The sequence below is a fragment of the Podarcis pityusensis genome, assembly GCF_964106645.2.
Source record: "Podarcis pityusensis genome assembly, chromosome: 5".
Lineage (NCBI taxonomy): Eukaryota > Metazoa > Chordata > Lepidosauria > Squamata > Lacertidae > Podarcis > Podarcis pityusensis.
Window position 1 is genome coordinate 40,725,804 of NC_138032.1, and position 21,307 is coordinate 40,747,110.

At 42.0% G+C, this 21,307-nt stretch overlaps 1 long non-coding RNA gene across 1 annotated transcript in view; it reads left to right on the forward strand.

Moving 5' to 3' along the window:
• The window catches only part of LOC308478622, a 253,018-nt gene extending 231,836 nt beyond the window's left edge, over window positions 1-21,182 (forward strand). The window contains exons 3-6 of the long non-coding RNA XR_013987190.1: window positions 4,420-4,450; window positions 9,059-9,112; window positions 9,611-9,780; window positions 14,175-21,182. This is a non-coding gene — a long non-coding RNA (uncharacterized lncRNA). The remainder of the gene's footprint in view (window positions 1-4,419; window positions 4,451-9,058; window positions 9,113-9,610; window positions 9,781-14,174) is intronic.
• The last annotated feature ends 125 nt before the right edge of the window (window positions 21,183-21,307 follow it).

The following is a 21,307-nucleotide window of genomic DNA, read 5'->3' on the forward strand; positions in this document are numbered from 1 at the left end:
GAGAGTTCTGCCCAGCACTGTTTACCATCCTATTTCCCTCACATGCCTGAAGGAGATTCAGTGCTGTTCACCTATACAGGAAATTCAATTCCCTGCCAGGCACCTTTCCTATTCATTGACTCCTTCAGTTTCTCTCTTCTCAACCAGCTAAGTCCTGGCAAAGGATGAGCTGCCTGTGCTTAAGCTGCCTTTGTACTTAAGCAAATTGAAAGCATGAGTCACATACCGTGAGTCAGCTAAATGCCTTCCTGCAAAGCGGGGCGGAGAGCTGCAAAACAGAAGGCTTTCACCTGACCTTTACTGGAGTCATTTTTTAAAGTGCTATTTTGTCCTTGATTTGGTGATGTGCTGAAGATAATTGCTTTTTTTTTCTCCCAGCGGAAGAAATGCCCGTTTTTTTCGAGTGGGAGAAATGACTGTTTTCATTGGTGTTAAAGGAGTGCAAACCTGGTTACCTGATTCAGGAATTCCATCAGAGACACAGCTGCCCTCCGTAAAGACTACCAGAGAAATTGTGACTAAAGCACAGGCAGGGAAGGGGCAGCATTTACTGGGCTGTTTGAATTCCACGTGCAACACCTGCTTTTATTAGTTTACAAGGGAGTTGGTGGAGAAACAACCCATCAGTGTTGCAGGATACCTATTAAGGTATCCTATATTAGATAAAGTGAAACAATGCACCAGAACTATGGAACGTTTTCTCACGATAATCTGGTTTACTCCGCATGGAATCAAACAGTCCAGAAATCTCATGAAAACAATATCTGTACTTTAGCTCCTGTAAGCACATTACTAGAAATAGATTTTCTGCAGTTCCCCCCTTAACACAGCTGTTTAAACCATAGGCTTAAATAAGATTATGCTGTTTGCTTATTAAACCTGAAAGGAAAGCCTATTTCAGTCATCGGTAGGCTCCAAAGGAAGAGTGAGGGAGGATCGTCTGCCAAACACGTCTTTATCTTAATATAATGGAAACTGCCCACATTACCGGAATGATCTCAGAACAAAATGAGTACCAAAGCAACACTGAAATTATTTGCCGTAGTGGCTTTCTACGGAAAAATACAATTTAGTCTCCCTCTTTCTCTGACTTATTGTAACTGTGGAATTTATCTGTCAGTGAATTATGCCACATTAATGGTGTTGTCCAATATACGTCTACTCAGAACTAAGTTTCATTGAATTCAATAGGGTTTACTCTCAAGTAAGTGTGTTAATAGGATTGCAGCCAGAAAAGATGAAGGAAACTTTGAACAAAGGCTGTTGAGCTATTCTTTGATCACATGGAGACTGGCCATATAATAGCAGAATCCTGATTATATCATTAATTATCTCAAGAATATCAGCTGGGAGATATCTTTTCACATGTTCTACAATATCAGAACAGCTTTATAATGCAAATACGTCCATATTTTCCTGGACATTACCGGAATTTCAAAGGCGGAATTGACATCCAGGGGGATTTCCAAAAAGCAGCACTCAACAACCTGGAGGGGGTTGTCTTAAAAAAACACAACAATTTGGGGGTCTTGTACTTTTTGAAATATGGCAACCCTATCTTAGAGGTATGTTTCTCACTGTGTTCAGTGGGGCTTATTGCTAGATAAGTGTGTACAAGACAGCATATTTTGTTTGACCGGATATAACATGTTCCTCAAGAAACAATAAAATGCCAGTTTTGAAGAAAAAGTTTACTATATATATGATTTCTTCGAGACTCTGGCTCAAATCTCTGCTGAGCCACAAAGTTTACTGGGTGACTTTGAGCCAGCAGCTATGATTCATCCCAACCTACCTCTGAAGGCCATTGTGAGAATAAAAGGGGGTGGAGTGTAATCATGCATCCCAGCTTGAACTATTTGGAAGAATTGCAAGACTAAATGGTAATAAGCAGTAAAACTACTGTCAAGAGGATAGTTATACAGACCAATGTTCTTATGGATTAACAGCATCTAACTGTCCCTCTCTACATTTTCAGGAAGTGATGGAATGTGTAACAAGAGTGAGAGAAATTATTTTATTCCAATGAAAGTCGCCATTATAGGGATCAAAATATCGGGAACCTTCTCAGCAGTGATCTCAGAACTTTGAGGGACTTGTTAATGGAGCCCTATCCTAGGATCAGGGAAGCAGTAAGACACCCACAGCTATTTTGTGTTTGAGTAGCAAAACAACAGTATTAGGCAGGAGAAGAGGAAAGGAATCACATAGGGGCTACAGAGGCATTTAAGGAGTAAAAAAACCTAGGTGCCTATTATTAGTAGTTACATTACCCAGTTAACTCACAGGTAAATGTCTCCTAGCACCCATACAGTAGAGATGTATTTGATCGCAGTCTCTGAGCTGCATTGCTGTCTATAATTAGCACCGTGATTTGACATAAAAGTCAATATAAAAATATTGGAACAGCAACCTCCATCTGAATTTAAAAAAGCAGTATTGTGGAAAGCTGTTAGCTAAATGCATCACTATGCTCAGCAATACTGCACAATTAACAGATTCAGCTCTCCAAACTTCCATTAAAAGCAATTATTATTCATTTATCAAGAGCAAGAAAGCCCCACTTCACAACACGAGTTAAAATGCAATTAGGTGCAGTAGGGCAGAACAAATTTCTCAGCACAGAACGGGTTACAACAGCACACCCAAGCTTCATGAGGCTTGCTAGTCAGGCTCATCATTCTCTTAGGACATAATAATGCCACTAAATATGCTGGATCATTAGCAAAATTACATAGCCAAAGAAGGGCAATATTAATAGAGCTCTGTAACATTTTATAGGAACAGCAACTTGTTAAACATCACTAGGAAATAATTGTATTACAGTCAGATGCATGAACTCATTATGTTTTTAACAATAGAAGCTGGGCAAGCTATTCACTTTGGAGAATTCTTTGCATTATGCTTCCTATCACGGGCTCGGGGTTCATGGATATGGGGAACCAGCCTCCCTCCCCCCTGGATTTCTTTTACAGCAACACAATAGAAATGGATGCAGAATTCTTTGGCAGGCTGGGGTTAACGGCAGCATTGTCTTCCATCTCATGACTGTACACAGATGCTGAATTTACACTTCTGAAATACTTCTCATTTTATACCCAAACCTGTGCATAAAAATGGAATCAGAGAAGATGCCACCCAGTGACACGCAGCGATTCATATTTCTAAAAGAGATGACACCGTTAGGACTGGATATACCTTTCAAAAGCCTTAACACCTCGGACCCACATTTGGATCTCTTTCCCTTGATTTCAAGTTGCATGGCACAGCTGAAATGTGAGTCAGTGCTTAGAGGAGCAGGTGTTGGAACAGAAGATCATAGTGGCTTGTGAGCTGGTAATCTAAATATAGAACGTCAGGCAAGAATTTAGCTCAATACAGTCACATGCTGCTTGTAGGCTTCCCATAGACATTGGGTTGGCCATTGTGAGAACAGGATGCAAGATAGTTGGGCTGTATGCCACCAACTCAGCTCTGGCCAGGGGACTGCAAGGAGACCAGCCCCACCAGTGAAGTAAACTTCCTTGCACCAAAAGGCCAGAGTGGTTCAATCCACATGAGCCCTATACATTAAGCTTCTGGGTTGGGTGTGAGGAGCTATGAAACTTGCTCCTGTTGTGTAGAAATCACTTTTGTTTGCCTTTATTTCAACTTCAGCAGCTTGAGACCAGGATGTGAAAATAACTGTCTCGTTGATCTGGTCTGCATGTACAGTTGTACCTTGGATCCCGAATGCCTTGTGACTCAAACGTTTTGGCTCCCAAACGCTGCAAACCCAAAAGTGAGTGTTCTGGTTTGTGAACGTTTTTTGGAAGCCGAACATCCGACGTGGCTGACGTGGCTTCAGATTGAGTGCAGGAAGCTCCTGCAGCCAATTGGAAGCCACACTTTGGTTTCTGAACGTTTTCAGAAGTCGAATGAACTTCCAGTTCCATTTGAGAACCAAGGCACGACTGTAATCCTAAATTAAGGCTTGGCATTATGTGCTCAAGCCTTGAGCTTGTGCATTCCCTCTGCCCTTCCAACATGACCACAAGCAGGAGCTAGGCAGTTTTCAGTAACCATGGTTCATTATATCATAGACAAACCAGAAACGATGGTTATTCTTAACTATGGTTGGAAAGGGGCGGTATAAATTTACTACACTAAATAAATTACACATAGGCTGACAACTGGGTAAATGTGAGTGCAATTAAAGCTGAAATTCCCCTGTTCAGTTTGATGGGGCACAGAAGTTAGGGCAAGTGAATCAGATCATGCTTTTTTAAGATCATCCTTCAGTACTGTCTTAATGTTATTCACAAAGTTCTGAGAGGAAAGCAGCATCTTTGCAGACAAGCAACACTTGAAATGCAAAGAGAAGAGTAACTATTGCTGTAAAACAGTTTATTGACCTATCAATCCTTATGTTCTTTTCAGGATTGAGAACTGCTTACCTTGGGAGAGAAAAGTGAGTGTTAGCTCTTGTGAGCACTCTGCTATTTTATATTAAATTTCCAAAACAGCCCTATTAATATCTATACTCTGCCAGAAAACAATTAGATTAATATTTAAACCCTTTGAGAAAACAATCAGATAGGGATCAAGCAGGTTATTTGACAAGAGACCGCTCGGTTCCAATCCTCACTATTGCAACAATTTCTCTAGATTAGGAAAGCATTTCCCCAGAGTGTACCACAGATTGAATAAAATGTGTATTGAAAACGTAATGAAAGAAACATGATTAAAAAGCACAACAACTTGCTGATAATTATTTCATCATGCCAGAAGAAATGAAGCTATTTTAAAGATACAATTAAAGAGATCAGTAATATAAGGCAATCAAACTCAGCTAATGTACAATGCCAGCCTATTCTAGGGCAAAGCCACTGAGCAACAATTCCAAATTGCATGGATTAGAACTTTAAAACTTTCCACTTAACTTATGGAAGGAGGTGTGCAAAACAAATATATTGCATAAATGCACATGCAACTTTCAGCATATATATATATATATATATATATATATATATATATTGCAGGATGAGGGGGGGGAGGCAATGCTAAGATAGGAAACCTGAAAGTGTAAGAGGGATAGTAAGGGGGGAAGTACCATAGATCTCTGTGTTTTGCATGCAGGAGGTACCCACACCTTCAGAAAAAGAGTATCTCATCTGGGACAGCTATGGGTTGATGGGCAGAATAATCCTAAAGAGGGACCGGGAGGGCAAGGAGTCTTCCACTTTATTCAGAGCCCTGCTGGTTTATGCTGGCCAGGACAGAAGATGGGAGCCACCTTTCTTCCCAATATGTGTCATGCCAGCTCCAGTCTGACATAGCTGAGTGTGGAATCCGCAAGGCTGCTCCAAAATGCCCTGTTTCAGCATTTTCTGCAGGCTAGACCCAGCTGGAGAACCAAAAGCTTACCACCCACTTTGGCGGAGCTGAGGCCTTGGCAATATAGGACAGCATTGTATGTTCATATGTCAGTTGCAAGGGAACAGAAAGCAGGAAGCTGTGGCTATGGTGATTAAGAGGAGATGGTGACATCACTGAGCGTTATGTCAGATAATGAAGCTCACATCAGATCACACCTCTGCTTCCATCAATAGAGAAACTGCAATGCACCCAAATGAAAGAAGAGGGAGGAAGGACTGGACTCTGTTGCTGAAGAAGAGTGCTATAATCTAAGGCCATGATGCATGGTGACAGCAGCATGGGCATGGCATGGAGGTGTGTTTAGGGCAGTGTGGCTGGTTCCTCCACACAGGGCACCATATTACTAAGGTCTGCCCCTGAAGGAAGCATAACAAGTTCTATCAAGCTACGGTTCTCTGTTTTGGGTCCCCAGGGGAAAGGAGAGGGTTTTCTACATGTGGCGGCATGTTAAGAATTCTGCATATGAATCTGTTCATTTACGATCAGTTCTTTTAAGCAAGATCAAAGCTTGCTTAAAAGATGTTTCAAATTATCATAGTGATGGGAGAGATAAAAAAGGCCACAGAGTCCAGGCTCCTTTCCAAAGGACAGCTGGGATGTTCACAAATCTTATGCACAATGCAGAGGTTACCCATCCCTGCTTTAGACAGACTCTCCCTACACGAGCAACTTTGCTGTGTTTTCCTGTCACTGGATCCAGCCATTTTTGGATGGCAGGCGGCCTTTGTTCAGTGATATTATGATATTCAATGAGCAGGTCCGAAACAGCTTAGTGAAGGCGGACAGAATTGGTAATGAGGGCTAGGATTTCAGCCTAGGTTTGCCAGATCTCTATATGAGCTAACAATCTGGGAGATTGTGTTTAAATGGGTCTTTCAACATTTAATGACATAGTTTGCTGAATAGCCGCAAAACCTTCAGACTCTCTTCAGGATTTTAAGATTTATTGCAAAATGCAGCTTTCCTTGCAGTCTTTGGTATAAGAGAGATTTTATTATGAGAACAGTTTGCAATGTGTAATTCCAATTCACTTCCACTAGACCTCTTTGTCTTCTCCATCACTGCTCATTTGGGGGGGGGGGAGTTTGATTAATCTTCTCCTGTTGGTATTTATATTCATCTAGAACATAGTTGCCAGAAATGATCAGGATCATTCTGAAGGTTTCAAATTTGTGATGTTTGTTGTATCCGCCCTCTTAGCCTTCCGCACCAATGATTCACCCCTGTGACGCTTGATCACAGCACTTGATTGGAAGACCTTGTCTAACAGCAAGTGGACAGTAACATTGGCAAGATCACAGAATCATAGAATTGTAGAGTCGGAAGGGGTCCCAAAGCTCATCTAGTCCAACCACCTGCAATGTAGGAGTCTTTGCCCAACATGGGGCTTGAACCCATGACCCTGATATTAAGAGTCTCATGCTCTACCTACTGAATTGTCCCTGCCATAGAAAGTGGAATTGATTCTTCCTTCACCAAACTCCCAATTGGATGACAATGCAGTAGAGGATCTGTCTACTGGTCTAATTTAATACCAGTATGCATGCCCTACTAATTTTTATACACATTTTATGGTTGGAGAACTGCATCACAAAATTCAGCAAAATGTGAATTTAGAAGGCTAATCGTGTTTTGATTTGCATATTGGTTTGAAAATTGCAGATTAGGTATTTCATTGTTAAAATGCAAAGGCAGTTTAAATTCTATCCCCAATAGGAGTGGGGGCAAGGCAAAATGTGCTAATGGTGAACTACTGCTGCACCAGGCTTGTACAGCCTGGCCAATGGGAGAGGGGGCTCTGATTTTAAAAGCTCAGAAGCCTCTCCCCCCCTAAGCATTTCTTTAAGGCAGGGTCGCATGTTTACCCTTCCTTGGTTGAAATGTACACTGGTACCTCAGGTTAAGAACTTAATTCGTTCCGGAGGTCTGTTCTTAACCTGAAGCACCACTTTAGCTAATGGGGCCTCCTGCTGCCACTGCGCCGCCACACGATTTCTGTTCTCATCCTGAAGCAAAGTTCTTAACCTGAGGTAATATTTCTGGGTTAGTGGAGTCTGTAAGCTGAAGCATATGTAACCTGAAGCGTATGTAACCCGAGGTACCACAGGTGAAACTCGAACAATTAGAATATTGTGGAAAAGTTCATTTATTTCAGTAATTCAACTTAAAAGGTGAAACTAATATATGAGATAGACGCATGACATGCAAAGCCCTTATTTGTTATAATTGTGATGATTATGGCATCAATAGCTGCTCTGTTCCAAGTAGCATCCTGCCCCTTCAACTTGCCCATAGATGTTCCTTTTGGATTTTGGGTCAGTGCAGGTAAGAAGGGAAAAGGAAGGTGTTTGTGAGCACCCTGAGGCATTAACTGGATGGTGAAGTGGGCTTCCCTAGATCAGCCTCTTAGGACTATAAGGATTCGGGGATAAGGACTGGAATCCCCTGTGGCCCATGCCTGCTTCACCCACACAAATATCAGGGGCTGCAAGGGGTATGTGTGTGACAGAGGTAAGGCTCCTTCAATGCATTTGGGGATGTGTCAAAAAAAACTAGGAGGAGGAACAATGGCAACTGCTCACAGACTTTCAGGCAGGATGGGGCTTGCTCAGAACTGTCTCTTTCCGTGTGTGCATGTATGGGAGGTGAGCAGAAGCAGTGTTGTTTTCGGGGGGGGGGGGCAGACACAGCACTACGCATACCCCTAAGTTTGGCCTCACTGAGGGGCAGTATTTCAATATGAGTAGGAAAATGAGAGTGCCCCTAAACATTTTTTTAAAGAAAAAAGCACTGAGCAGAAGATTCTGTAATCTCAGTGCAGGGAGTTATACATATACAGGAGATTGGAGTTTAGCCTGCTGCAAATTTCTTGAAAGAAAGCTTGTAGTCCTGGTTCAGCAGAATTCTGTATCTCATGCTTTTATTCCTTAGTTGGGGAATTAGAACTCCTTTATACGCATTAAATTCTGCCATGCCTTCTTATGGCTACACTTGTACTACTTTATATATTCGCTGGAAATGTGATGCTTTAGGGCATGCGCAGCGTCTCTGTACAGTTAGTGAACCCTTGGGACAATTTACTTACTTACTTAATGCCTTTCATATAAATTTCAAGGTGATTTACAACAGTACTCTAAACTAGAACCCTGTGTCCCTCCAGCTCTTGTTGGATTCCAACTTCCATCAGCCCAACGAGCGTGCCAACAGTCCAGGATGATGGAAGTTGGAGTCTAGCAACATTTAGAGGGCCACAGGTTCCCCACACCTGAGTTAGAACAGCTAAAAATGAGTGTAAAGCTATAACAATAAACACCCAGGGCACAGACTTCAATTTTCCTCATCCAGCTGGAAAAACTTATCAAAACGGTACAGGCAGTGACCATTTTGTGCATGTCCAGTTGATGCTGACAAATGGGTCCTTTTTGATCCAGAAGAGGGCAGAATGGGGTGAGGCAAGTTTATGCACAACGCACTAATAAGCGTGGGAGGCAGGAAAGGAACCCCTGTGCAAAATGGTCACTGCCTGTATCTTCATTTCCCCCTGTAAACTACAAATAGCAGGCACCTGATGTATCTCAACAAGATGCTATTCCCCAAGACAGGGGCAGTCTCACTGAAAGCCCTGCTTCCGATATTTCAGGAACTTCAAGGAAAAGCTCTGCAGCAGAACACAGTGACCCACGGAATATGCAAGGTATAAGGTGGTCTCTGGTAGGCTTAAGTAATATTACTGCAGGGTATTCTTAAGTGAGTGTGGGTGTGAGAAACAGATACCACTGCAGTATGTACTGCGTCTGTGTATGTACTGTGAAGTTTCATGGATCTCCAGTTGTGAAAAGCGTATTTTCCATTTAGTCAGCTGCACAAAATTCTCCTAAGGAAGAAAACTCATTATTTAATTAGCATATGCAGGCACGATTCATAGGCTTCTCTAAAATGAATATACAAACTATCTGGTTCAGACTCAAATATCCCATATTAACATCATTCTGACCACCAGCACTTAAATAACAAAGCATTTTTAGATGTCAGCAACCACTGGCAGATATAATTAGCCAAATCAAATTCATTTCATTGTGCAAACATCATAGAATTTACGATCCAGTAATGCATGATGAGCCCTTTGGTGTCTAAAATGGCTGTGAGTCCTTTCACTCACCCTTAATAAATAATCTTTTATCTCTCTTTGCAGGCCTATCATGACTGATCAAAGTGAGATGCTGTCTGGGCTAGATTTGCCTTTGCATGGGAGAGCTTATTCCACCCACAGCCTTCAGAATAAGCCTTGTAGAATCATTCCTTTAATGGGCAGCTCTCCGGAATCAAAACCTTTCTTCACTGCATTATATTTTTTCATATATGGTATGTTTGACAAGAAGGGACGCGGGTGGCGGTGTGGGTTAAACCACAGAGCCTAGGACTTGCCAATCAGAAGGTCAGCGGTTCGAATCCCCGCGATGGGGTGAGCTCCCCAACCTAGCAGTTCAAAAGCACATCAAAGTGCAAGTAGATAAATAGGTACCGCTCCGGCGGGAAGGTAAACGGCGTTTCCGTGCGCTGCTCTGGTTCGCCAGAAGCGGCTTAGTCATGCTGGCCACATGACCCAGAAGCTGTACGCCGGCTCCCTCAGCCAATAAAGCGAGATGAGCACCGCAACCCCAGAGTCAGCCACTGCTGGACCTAATGGTCAGGGGTCCATTTACCTTCCCTATGTTTGACAACTAAGCATATAAAATAAGGTGAAATACTAAGCCTAGACTGAGAACTTGCTGCCTTCCAGGTCTTGGGCAAATCCACACTGTACATTTGAAGCACATTCAACACATATAACCTCTTCAAATCCCATGGAATCATCCTCTTTGCACAGGGTAACTTCAGATATGGCCACAGAATCCATTTTTAAAGTCATTGTTTGGTGGCATCCCTAGTTAGAATACTTATTTCAATGCCCCCCCCCCCATGATACACTTCACAGGAAACAGACACTGCTGAAAAAGAAATTGGCATCCTTTAAACTGTTTATGTTTAAGAGAACTTTACAAAGTACTTAGTTAAATTGTGAATGTACCGTTTCCAGAACCAGAGAGTTTGGGAGTCAGCTGAGACTCCTCACAAGTCTGATTTCCCCAAAGTAAATGATTAATAATTCTTGAAAGCTGGGCTTTAAAATATATTGTCTTTGGTAGGCAGAAAATGAGCAACTGAAAGAACTGAAAATGTTGAAAATGTTGACCTATAAACTATAGATATAGAGCGGTTTTGAATCTTGTATACATTTATTTCAATTTGTACTTTAGCCCCTGGGTCTAATTGCAGATTTGGCCTTCAAAACCAAATTATCTTAAAGTGATAACTTATACAACATGCTGGGAAGAAAACAGAATATGGCAAAGATAAACAATGAGGACTCAAAGACTAATGTTATACCTTGAACCACTTCCCCCTCCCTAATTATTTAAATTGAAAAGAATTGGCATTGCTTTTGCCTCTTTAATACCAATGTATTAAATGCCTGCATCCCATTGCTAATTCAGTAACCTTCATTGCAGTATTGATGCTTCCAATTACACGCAATTTATTTTGTTAACACATTAAATGAAGCGTCTGAAATAAGCACCTAAATTAGATTCAGTAGGACAGTTGTTACAATTTCATTAAATTCCAGTATACTTTGCTGCGGAGCATTTACTTTGTATTTTTAACTATTGTGTGCGAAATGGTTAGCCAAAGAAATGAAGGTGCCATTTGATTAAAGGCACTAAAAATTTAAAAGGATGTGCCTGGATTTAATTGCACCAAAGAAAATAGCTGTTAGATATTAATTAGCATATCTACTAAATGCCATTGCTCGTTTCAACTATCATTCTTTATTTGGGAAGACTTGCTTTGGGCAAGGAAAAAAGTAAAATCTGATGTAGCTGTTTAAATTGGACATCTATTGCAATGGGATGTGATTACGTCCTGAAACCTTGTGCTGACCCCACCACTTGTGGGGGACGGACAGACAGACGGATCGACAATGCTTTTTAGACTGCAAGCATTTCTCCATCAGGCACTGCCTCACACAGTGTGTTCAGTACCCACCATGGACATGACCAAAAAGTAGGGGTATGATGCCGCAACCACAAACCTAATTCTAGGTAGGTGTTCTCAACCTTGCTCCTCAGCCCCTGTCCATTCCTTGTTCATAAACCTGACCATTGCTGATGTGCTCTCCTGGTATGCCCCACGGAGGACCTTATGGTCTACAAATAACAACACCCTGAAGATTCTGGGTCCCAGGGAGATTAGACTGGCCTTTTCGGCTGTGCCTCCGGCCTGGTGGAACGCTCTCTCACAAGAGACCAGGGCCCTGCGAGATTTGACATCCTTCCACAGGGCCTGGAAGATGGAGCTGTTCCGCCAGGCCTTTGGTCGGGGTTCAGTCTGACTCATTTTTCTTTGTATAAGAACAAGGACAAAGGAGGTTTCCCAGCCCACTCACAGGTCCTTATAATATCAGTGGAAACAGTTGGTTCTGGCGAGTATTAACCGCTTTCAATTTTAACCTGAGGATTTTCATTTGTCTGTTAGTATTGTGGGGAGGGACGAGAACTCAGGAGCTGGTGAGTTCTTTTTTGGTATGTTTTCCCCCTTGCCATCCCGTGGAGGCAGCAGTGTGTTTTTTTTTAAAAAAGGTAATCACAGTAGGTGTGAAGAGAGATCAGATCAGGGCCATAATAGTTCAGGAACGAGTCCTTTTCCCCTGCACAAGCTTCCTAATTTAAAGCCCTCCCCCAGCTGTCATTTGCCAGGGTGGGGAAGCATACATGAACTTGTACAGTCAATGATAAGGTATACACATGGAGCCGTTTGACCGTGGAACGGTCTCCTTTAGGAGGTTGTGAGCTCTCCTTCCTTGGAGGTTTTAAATCTGAGGTTGGACATGGATGCTTTAGCTGAGATTCCTGTATTGCAGGGACTTGGATCAGAGGATCCTTTGGGTCCCTTCCAACTCTACAATTCTATGATTCTATGAGTAGCAAGTAGACAACTTACACCAAAGGCAAGCAAATCTGCAGGCATGTAGATGCGGCTTGTATTCAGTGAAAACACCATGAAAGGGGCTGCCTTTTCAAATTGGCTGCGGCAAGCCACCCGCTTCCGTCTGCTTTCCCAAGCCATGAAGCCTTTCTGGGCAGGCTCCTGCAAGTGTAAGCCATCCTTCACAACCTCTGAAGTGCAAGTTTTGTACGCGGCACAAAGGAGATTACACATCACAGAACCTACTCCTTGAGATGAGTGCTTAGGTGCCAAGTCTCATTGAGGCATCAATTTCCTGGAGAAGTAATAACCCCTCAAAATTCCAATTTGGTAATGGACAGCCTCATTAGGAACTCGGAACGACAACAGCATGAGCAGCCCCGCAATAGGCTGCTTGGCAACTGCCAAAATGTTTGTGCAGTTCATTAAATGGAACCCTTTTTGCATTGCTAATCCTAATGAGATGCAGCTCTCATTACCATTCAAGCACTGTGTACTGGAAACCTGGAGCTGCTCTCCCTTCCAAACTGATAATCTTATTCCACTTGCAAGAAATCCATACTGAAGACTGAGTTCTGTAGAAGAAGACCCAGTTGGCTCCAGTACCAACCTACAGTGGTATCTAAGCAAGGGAAAGCAAGCTCTCTTGCTCTCCCAACCCTAAGAAAAATGCATAAGAAAAGTTGATTCTGCAATCCAACTAATGAAGAAAACATCATGATATGAAAAGCTGGGGGAATTCTCCCATCTTTTGGTGACTGTGCATAAACTTTCCTATTTTGCATAGCTCTTCCACAGGCAAAAGGAAGAAGCTAAATGTTCTGAGCTTACAACAGAAATGATTAATTTAAAGGGCCTCCAAGTTCCAGTGCATAAAGTGAGCAGAGACTTTTGAAATGCTTTCTTTTCCAAAATGGGTTTGACATTTTGTATAATACAAGAGAACTGGAAACTTGCAAAAAAATAATTAAATCACAAATTGCTTTGCTCTTCACCACTGCTTCCCCCGTGACAATAACCTATTGAGTTCACCTTCGTGGTGTTGACAGAATCAGTAACTTACAGAGAACAGAGACAACAGCCTGCTCTTAATGCCTAGTTTATAGATAAAGCAGGCACTGCTATGTCTGCTGCTTCTACTGGCCCAAGCGAGTCAATATTCTATGGTTAGCTCTGAGTCTCACACAAGAGCACTAAAACACAGTTAAAAGAAGAATGCATTCTAGAATAGCAGAATGCTGTTCAATCTGCCACTTATTATGTAAGATAGCTTCATGCTGTCTTGTGGATCCACCAGAGGACTTGCTGCAATCCTGATGGAACTGCATGAGGATCTAGTTATTGAAAACAGTCCTACCGTTTTGGGATCAAGGGTCAGCATGAACTCAGCTGTCCTCCAAAATCAATCTGCAGAGCTTGTGTCAGCCCAGCCTTATGAACCATTTACAAGGTGATTCAACATCCACTCTGGGACCTTAGGGTGAGGGGCAGGTGAGAATTCAAAGTAATAATAATAATTAATGGCAACAACAAAGTTCTAGCGTAAGGCAAAGCTATCCTATGACAGGTGATGTGGGATCCACTGGCAGAACCATTGCTGCATCCATAGCCCTTCTTAATCAGAATTGCGTAATCAGAATTGTTTCAATGGTGCAAGATCGTCATAGTGGAATTGCACATGTTTATGCGCTGGGTTTTTTTTGTTTGTTTGTTGATGTTGTTGTTGTTTTAAGTATCAGCGACCATTTGAGTTGCCATGCAATGTGATGCAAGTTGCAATGTGATAAAAGTGGCAAGATGCAGTCACTTGACCCATCTGGTGGCTCTGGAGGTGAAGATCTGTGGGATAAAAGGTGGGTTCAAAACATAGCTAAGTGTGCTAATTCTGATAATAGCTTTGAATGCGTCTAGTAGAAAATGGAGAAGCTGGCAAGAATTATTTACATGTATGAATTTTTGATTTGACTGTAAAAGGGGTGTAACAATTTCTGCATTTATGCGAGCAAGAACGCTAACACTGTCCCTTGGGCTTGTAATAGGGAGGGGTGGTAGAGAGGATATAAGTAGATAAAAGCCTGCAATCATAAAAGCCGGTAAAAGCCTATTTTTAAAAGCCTGTAGCCATGAGTCTTATGAAAAAATCATGAGCATTTGGACTTTCATTCTTTAAAATGTTCCTAGCCCTCAGGTTTCCACAGATAAGTTCAATGGTGTGACTGTACTAAGCTAATATGCATAATTTATTCCCATTTCAGAATGCATGTTTTCCAGGTAGGTGGGAAGGAGAGCCCAAGAAATCCAAGGTCCACTGGTTACAGAGGACCAAATTTCTGCAGGGTTGTTTGGAGGATAAAGGGCGGGAGCAGGAAGGGAAAACATAAGTTAACACTGAGCTCTGGGAGAAGGGGCAGGATAAAAGTGTAAATGAATTCAGAGAGAAAGTGATTTCTGATATGCTAGGAGAGCTTTTTAAGAAATGAAGAAGGGATGTAGCTCGGCGGTGGGGCAGCCGTTTTGGACGCAGAAGGTTCAGTTCCAGAATTGCCAGGTAGGTCTGGAAGAGACTTCTGCCTGGAGATCTGCTGTTAGTCAATGCATGCAATATTGAGCTAGAAGGACCAGTGCTCTGATTGAGTGCAAGGCAGCTTCCTTGTTCCTAACTGCCCCACTTGTAGTCACTACATGAATTTAACTGAAACAGGCACTCTGGTTTTTATACATGCATTGAGAAGGCTTGGAAACCATGTTGGATGCCCCAACCACTTAGCCACCGTAGGTCTGCATAGCCAGCCACAGGCTTTGTTATTTTTCAAAGTCTCTAATTCTGGCTAGAGGCAATTCTTGCATTTTCTCCTTCTGCAGCAGCAGATGGAAGCTTTGCGAATGTGCTGAGGGTGGGCTCTTCTGTCTGTTGCTCACTCTGGTGGTGGGCTCATGGGGTGCGGCAGCTAACTCACCATCTATCTGGCAAGCCCCCCTTTACAGTTTATTATTTTGATTATCTGAGTTGTAGGCAATCCTGGATCCTGTGACAGAAGCTTTGTAGACAGAGTCCATGCTGTTTTAAGGTGTGTGTGCATGTGTGTGAAGATTGCTAAGTTTTGTCTTTTTGAATTGCGATCAGCTTTCAGGTAAGCATCTTGTACGTTTTATATTTTATTTCTTTGCATGAAAACTACTGTGGGCCAGACTTAGGCATGCAGGTAAAGTGCACCTGTGAATGAAAAGCAGCTCAGGGGAAGCTACAGCAGACACAGGATCATAGCAAAGGGGAGTTTAACTCTTCCTGTACCTGTCAACAAGAATCTCCACTCTGATGCTGTTATTTGCATTTCAAGTGATGTTCCCATTCATGGTTTAGAACAGGGAAGGAGAATTGGTGGCCCTCTAGATGTTATTGGACCACAACTCCTATCATCCCTGATCACTGGCCATGCTGGCTGGGGCTGATGGGAGACACTGAGGGGGGATTGTTTTTGTTTGTTACTGTGTTGTACATTTTTGTGTTTTTATATTGTAAACTTTCCTGTGATCCTCTGATGAATGGTGGTATAGAAGTTGGGGGGGGGGGGCCTCAAGCAAAAGATTAAAAATTAAAATAGAATCTATCAACATCCAGATGACTACAAGTTCCCTCATCTGTTGTTTAGCAGTTGCTCAAACTTCACCCATGCTTCTATTTACATAATAGAAAAATTGCACACTAACTGTGTCCATTGAATTAGCACCTAATATGGCTCAAACAAATTTGGCCAATTGTGCAAAGTATAAAGAGCAATATTTTTTTAAGGGTATGACAGGCTGTTTCCTCAGGCTAGAGCTGCCAAGTTTAGCTCACAGAATTTGTCTTCATAACCATTTTTATAGCAAGTCAAGTTGCAGCAAGAAAAATACCAACTTTGAGCCTGGGATCCTATAGCTAATCCCACTTGTTTTTCCTTAGTGGAAGCAACATATGTGCAGTATACACAGGCGTCTCCGATACTTGGAAGCCATGGCCTCAAGAGCAATAGTAATCTATACCAGTTGCTCAGATATTCTTCTGAATGTCATCCAGACTCACCTTCTGGAAGGAAATTGATCTGGAAAAACCTCACAAGAACTGTAGTCCTTCATCATGGCGCTTTAGTACAGAAATGTGATCTGTAGGGAGTCATACACAACTTCCCTACTTTCTGTGTTTTCCAGCATGGTTCAAAGTTTTGATGGATGTCCATTTGATGCACTTTCAATTAGGAGCTACTGTGGAGAAATGGAAAGCTGCTCAGATTAAAAGCAGCTGTCTTATGCTGAGTAAGACCACCGGTCCATCTGGCTCAGTATAGTCTATGTCAGCCTCTTCCAACTTGGTGTCTTCCAATATATTTTGGACTACAACTTCCATCAGTCCTATCCAGCTTTGCTAATGGTCAGGGAAGATGGCAGCTGTAGTCCCAGACATCTGCAGGACACCAAATTGGAGAAGGCTGGTCTGCAATAGTGCTGTGCTGAAAGCTCTTCCAATTTCTCAAAGGCTTTCTTTTCATGTGGAAGAAGACTTGTGTTTTTCTGCTTCATTCTTAGGAATGTCTCCTTAATTTTGGTGAGTGTCATCCATTTGCGTTCAAGATTTTCCCTGGGCTGCCTCTGCCTGAGATATCTGTAAGAAGAAACCCTCCTTTAGAACAAACTCTGGTACACAGTGATTCCTCCCAGCATATTTTATGGTGGGGGCACAACAATTTGCGCTCTCAGTCAGTCCAAAACAACAACGCAACATTTTAAAACACTGCTGTACAAACTACTGTAGCTTTGTGGAGTCACTGTGCTTCAAAAGCACTGCTTGATCTTGTTCATTACTCATCTACTACATAATAACTAAAAATAGAATGGGTTTGCACGAGTAAAAATTTACCGACCGCTCCTGTTCCTGCTGTCCAGGGCAGAAAAATCCTGGCGGCTGTGCTGCAAAAAAATAATTCACTGAAGCAGACGGTTCCATCTCAGTGGAACTCAGCCGATTATAGGCTTGAATAACCCATGTAATAACAGCAAGTTGTATGGCAAGTCCAGAAGAGGCCAGGCAGATATCACCTTGACCTCTGCTAACTGGAATCCAATAGGCAATTATTCATCCTTCTCCGAACATCTGAAGCAATCACTTGGAGTGGGGTGGACAAATGCTGAGGTAGCATCTTGGAGCAGCAGTTGACCAGAGAGGCAAGACAGTATGTAGCTAGACAGTGGGAGGAGAAGAGGCTCCTAATTGAAAACAGGGGACACAGTTGAAATGCCAGCACAAAAGAAATGTCGCTCCTACAGTACCCAACTCAAATTACAGAGGCAGTGAACAGAAATGAGTGACAAAAATATTTTTTTATCTGAGAAGTGGTGGATATGAAGACAAAACATCAGTCTTAAAGAGAATTCATTAGTGGCTAATTGTGAATTCATTGCCTGGGGACCACAAGGAAGCAGTTTCAACGTTATGCTGTTACTATTTTGCAATTACAGACTTTCCCCACCCATAGAAGCACTTGAATATGTGGTATGCAGATTCCAAAAAAGAACAAAATCCATTTAAAACACTAGGAGGAAGCATAAAATATTTCTTGTATTTCTGATAGGGAATCCCTTCTAAGGACCAAAAGCATGCCACGCCTAACAGAGGCAATATGACTTGGTGTAATTACATGTGGGCTCCAGCAAGATGCCAACAGTTTTCACAGGTGCTCCCCATCATTATCAAAGCTGTTCAACTAAAATCACCTATGGCTGAGTCCCATTAAATGTCATCTATTTTCTAATGCTCAATTTTTAATATTATATGTTTATAAATTACAGATGTGTTATAACCAGGCAGCTATAGGAGGAAGTTCTTGTGTAGGCTTTATTAATTATCATTTTATTGTTTTGTCCTTGACAGCAGCTGTAATTAATTTGTAAATAGTGCCTATTCTTGTTTATAACTATGAATATTTTTAAGGAAAGGATTCTAGCAATGTGGGATATATTCAGTGGACCTTCAATCTGAAGCTGTCCAAAATGTTGCCTCCAAAGTTCTGAAAAATTTTGGTAGCTTTTTTGAGGGTAGGATTGCTTGTTTGTTAAATCAGAGCAACATAGGATTTTTAAAAAACTCAAATAAAGCATTTAACTTCATATTTAAAATACTCTGCTGATCTGCTTTAACAAAAAAATCAATCCTGCTGTCTCCTGTGCTCCACATGTAACATTCTCACTTCTTGTAAAACCCATGGACCTCCCCCAGCAATTGGGAGCATCTGATCCTATTGGCTTACTTCTGCCCAACAATCCCCTAATTGGGCATGTGTGGCTGTTTCCCCCAAGCTACACCCACCTGCTTCACCCCTGATGTTATGGCCTACCTGGAGTGAGGGGACCTCAGATTCCAGTCTGCCAGGCTGAAAAGGTCCCCCACCCCTAATCTAGAGAAACATGGAAATAGGTAGACCTCTATGGTACATAAAAGTACAGAAACAATTCAGTGACACAAGACTTTGTGGGGACCCTAATTTTATTTGGGCAAAGATTAATGGCATCATTCTTTGTCTTGTGGACAGGGGAGACCCCTGAATCACCCCAATTCGTCTCATTTATCCCTCATACAGATCCAATGCACACTTGTAGAATTTACTAGCATTCCCCCCATAGTCACTCAAAGAATTATTTACAAACCATCAGTGTCCTCGTTTTCAACATTTCTTTCTTCTGTTGTTCCTAGTGCACAAGGACACCGAATGCAAATTTGGTCACCGAAAGATTTCTTCTAACACTCAACTTTAAGACATGGGCATTTCTCAACAACAGGTGAAATATGACATTCCATAAACAAGCATGCCCTTGCTGTGAAAGAAGTTTCAACAGATAATACGCCTTGAAAAAAGATTTCAAATGCTGCGTAGAATTTAATATCGACAAAGCAACTACTTTAGTAAGGCAGGCCGTGTTCACAACTCAATCAGATTTCGCAGAGTTCAGAGGCAAGCTTCCCAGTGATTTCTATGGGAGCCAGGTCAGGCATTTTCCTTGAAGGTCCAACTTTCTTAAGAATTTGAGGGCACAGTAACACTACAGAGGAATGTTAGCAGTGGAGTCTGGTCCAGTAGGGCAGGTGGAGCTCTGCCCCACCAACTTCAACCTGCTCTAAGCCTGTTCCCACCTGCCTGCCTTCTTGCATAGATCCAGTCCAGAAGATGACACCCCTTGGTAGCTTCCATTTCCTCTGTCTCTGTGTTTCTCATTTAAAAACCAGGAGGGAGCAAAATTGGGGCAAAATTAGAATTAGCTGGTTCTGCAATCATTGACTCTGTCACCACCTACTGTTAGACTCCCTGGCTTCTTCCCCACCAGTCCGAATGGGCACTAGTCACCACTGCATGCTAGCAATGAGAAACAGAAGTTGCAAGGATTATTCCTCCACTCTTCCCCCTTAGTAGTATTGCTAAATTATAAAGAGGTGCTGACAGACAGTACTGAACAATAATTAGACTGGTGTTTCATTCTTCAGTCATTGCATTTAAAAACTTGGAAATGTTTATCCAAGGCACACAGAGGGCTAGTGGGAAATAAGTTTCCTTATTACTGCAGAAAACGGGGGGAGTAATAAGAAACCACCCATAGGAGGAAAATGACTCCATGTGTGATTAGCTCATAAATAATTATGGATTAGTTTTATTCATTACTAATCTTTAATTTAGTTTATGAAATTTATTTATCACTTCGCACAACTGAAATGAGTCCCAAAGGAGGTTTAGGTTATATCCACACCATGTGTCTAAAGCACTCTTATAGCACTTTAACAGACATGGGTTGTCCCAAAAGATTCATGGGAACTGTAGTTTGTTAAGGGTGCTGGGAATTATAGTTCTGTGGGAGATCTCCTGACAAGTCTCAGCACACTTAAAAGACTGTTGAAGTGGAGACTGTGGAATGCACAAAAATGTATACGTTTCCTACAAAAGTACGGTGTGGATGTGGCTTTTCAAGAAAAGTAAAATAACAAATTAATAAGATACCCAGAAAAGCAATACAAACACAATAAAAAAAAAAAATCTGCACACAAAATAATAAAAAAATAGGAATATCCACCCCACCTAACACAGGAATGATGACTAGAAACAGCTGCTATGATTTGGACCATTAATAGAGTTCAAATGCCAGAGAAAATAAAAATGTTTTTGCCTGGCGCCAGAAAGATAACAGAGTCAACGCCAGGTGAACTTCCCAGGGGACAGCATTCCATAATGGGGGACTGCACTGCCACAGAGAGGGCCCTTTCCCTCACTGCCACCCTCAAAACATCTCTTGGAGGAGACACAAGAGAGAAGAGCCTCAAGGAAGGGCTTCGTTTTTGTTGCTTATAACAAAATTCTCTGTATTTTGTTGCTTTGTTTTGCTTTAAAGAAAAGAGCAAATAAGAGCAGATCTAAAACCAGGCCACTATTCCAGGCCATCAGCTCGTTGTCTGATCTTATGGCAAGACTTCAGGAAAGGACCAACTCGAGGAGTTTGTCAAAAAGCCAGATGTTACATCTGGGAAGAGTTTGCTTACACCTTGCCATCTGGAACTTTTTAGTGCTCTTGATTGTTTGTTAGTTTGGGGCTTAAGGGGGGGGGGAAGCTCGCTCTAGTAATGATGTTTCACCAATCATGATTATGTACTCTGAATTGCACAAGGGCAGTTGTTGTAAGTACAAGAGTAAAATACAAAACAAAAACATTGATGTTGCCAATGTTGTTCCGGCTCACATGTGGTAATCAGTGAATGAACAAATAGTTTCCATCTACAGTATGCGTGGAATGCATTTATCTCTCGTCGTAGTATTTCAATATTCTCAACATCATCAAATGACCCACACCTGTC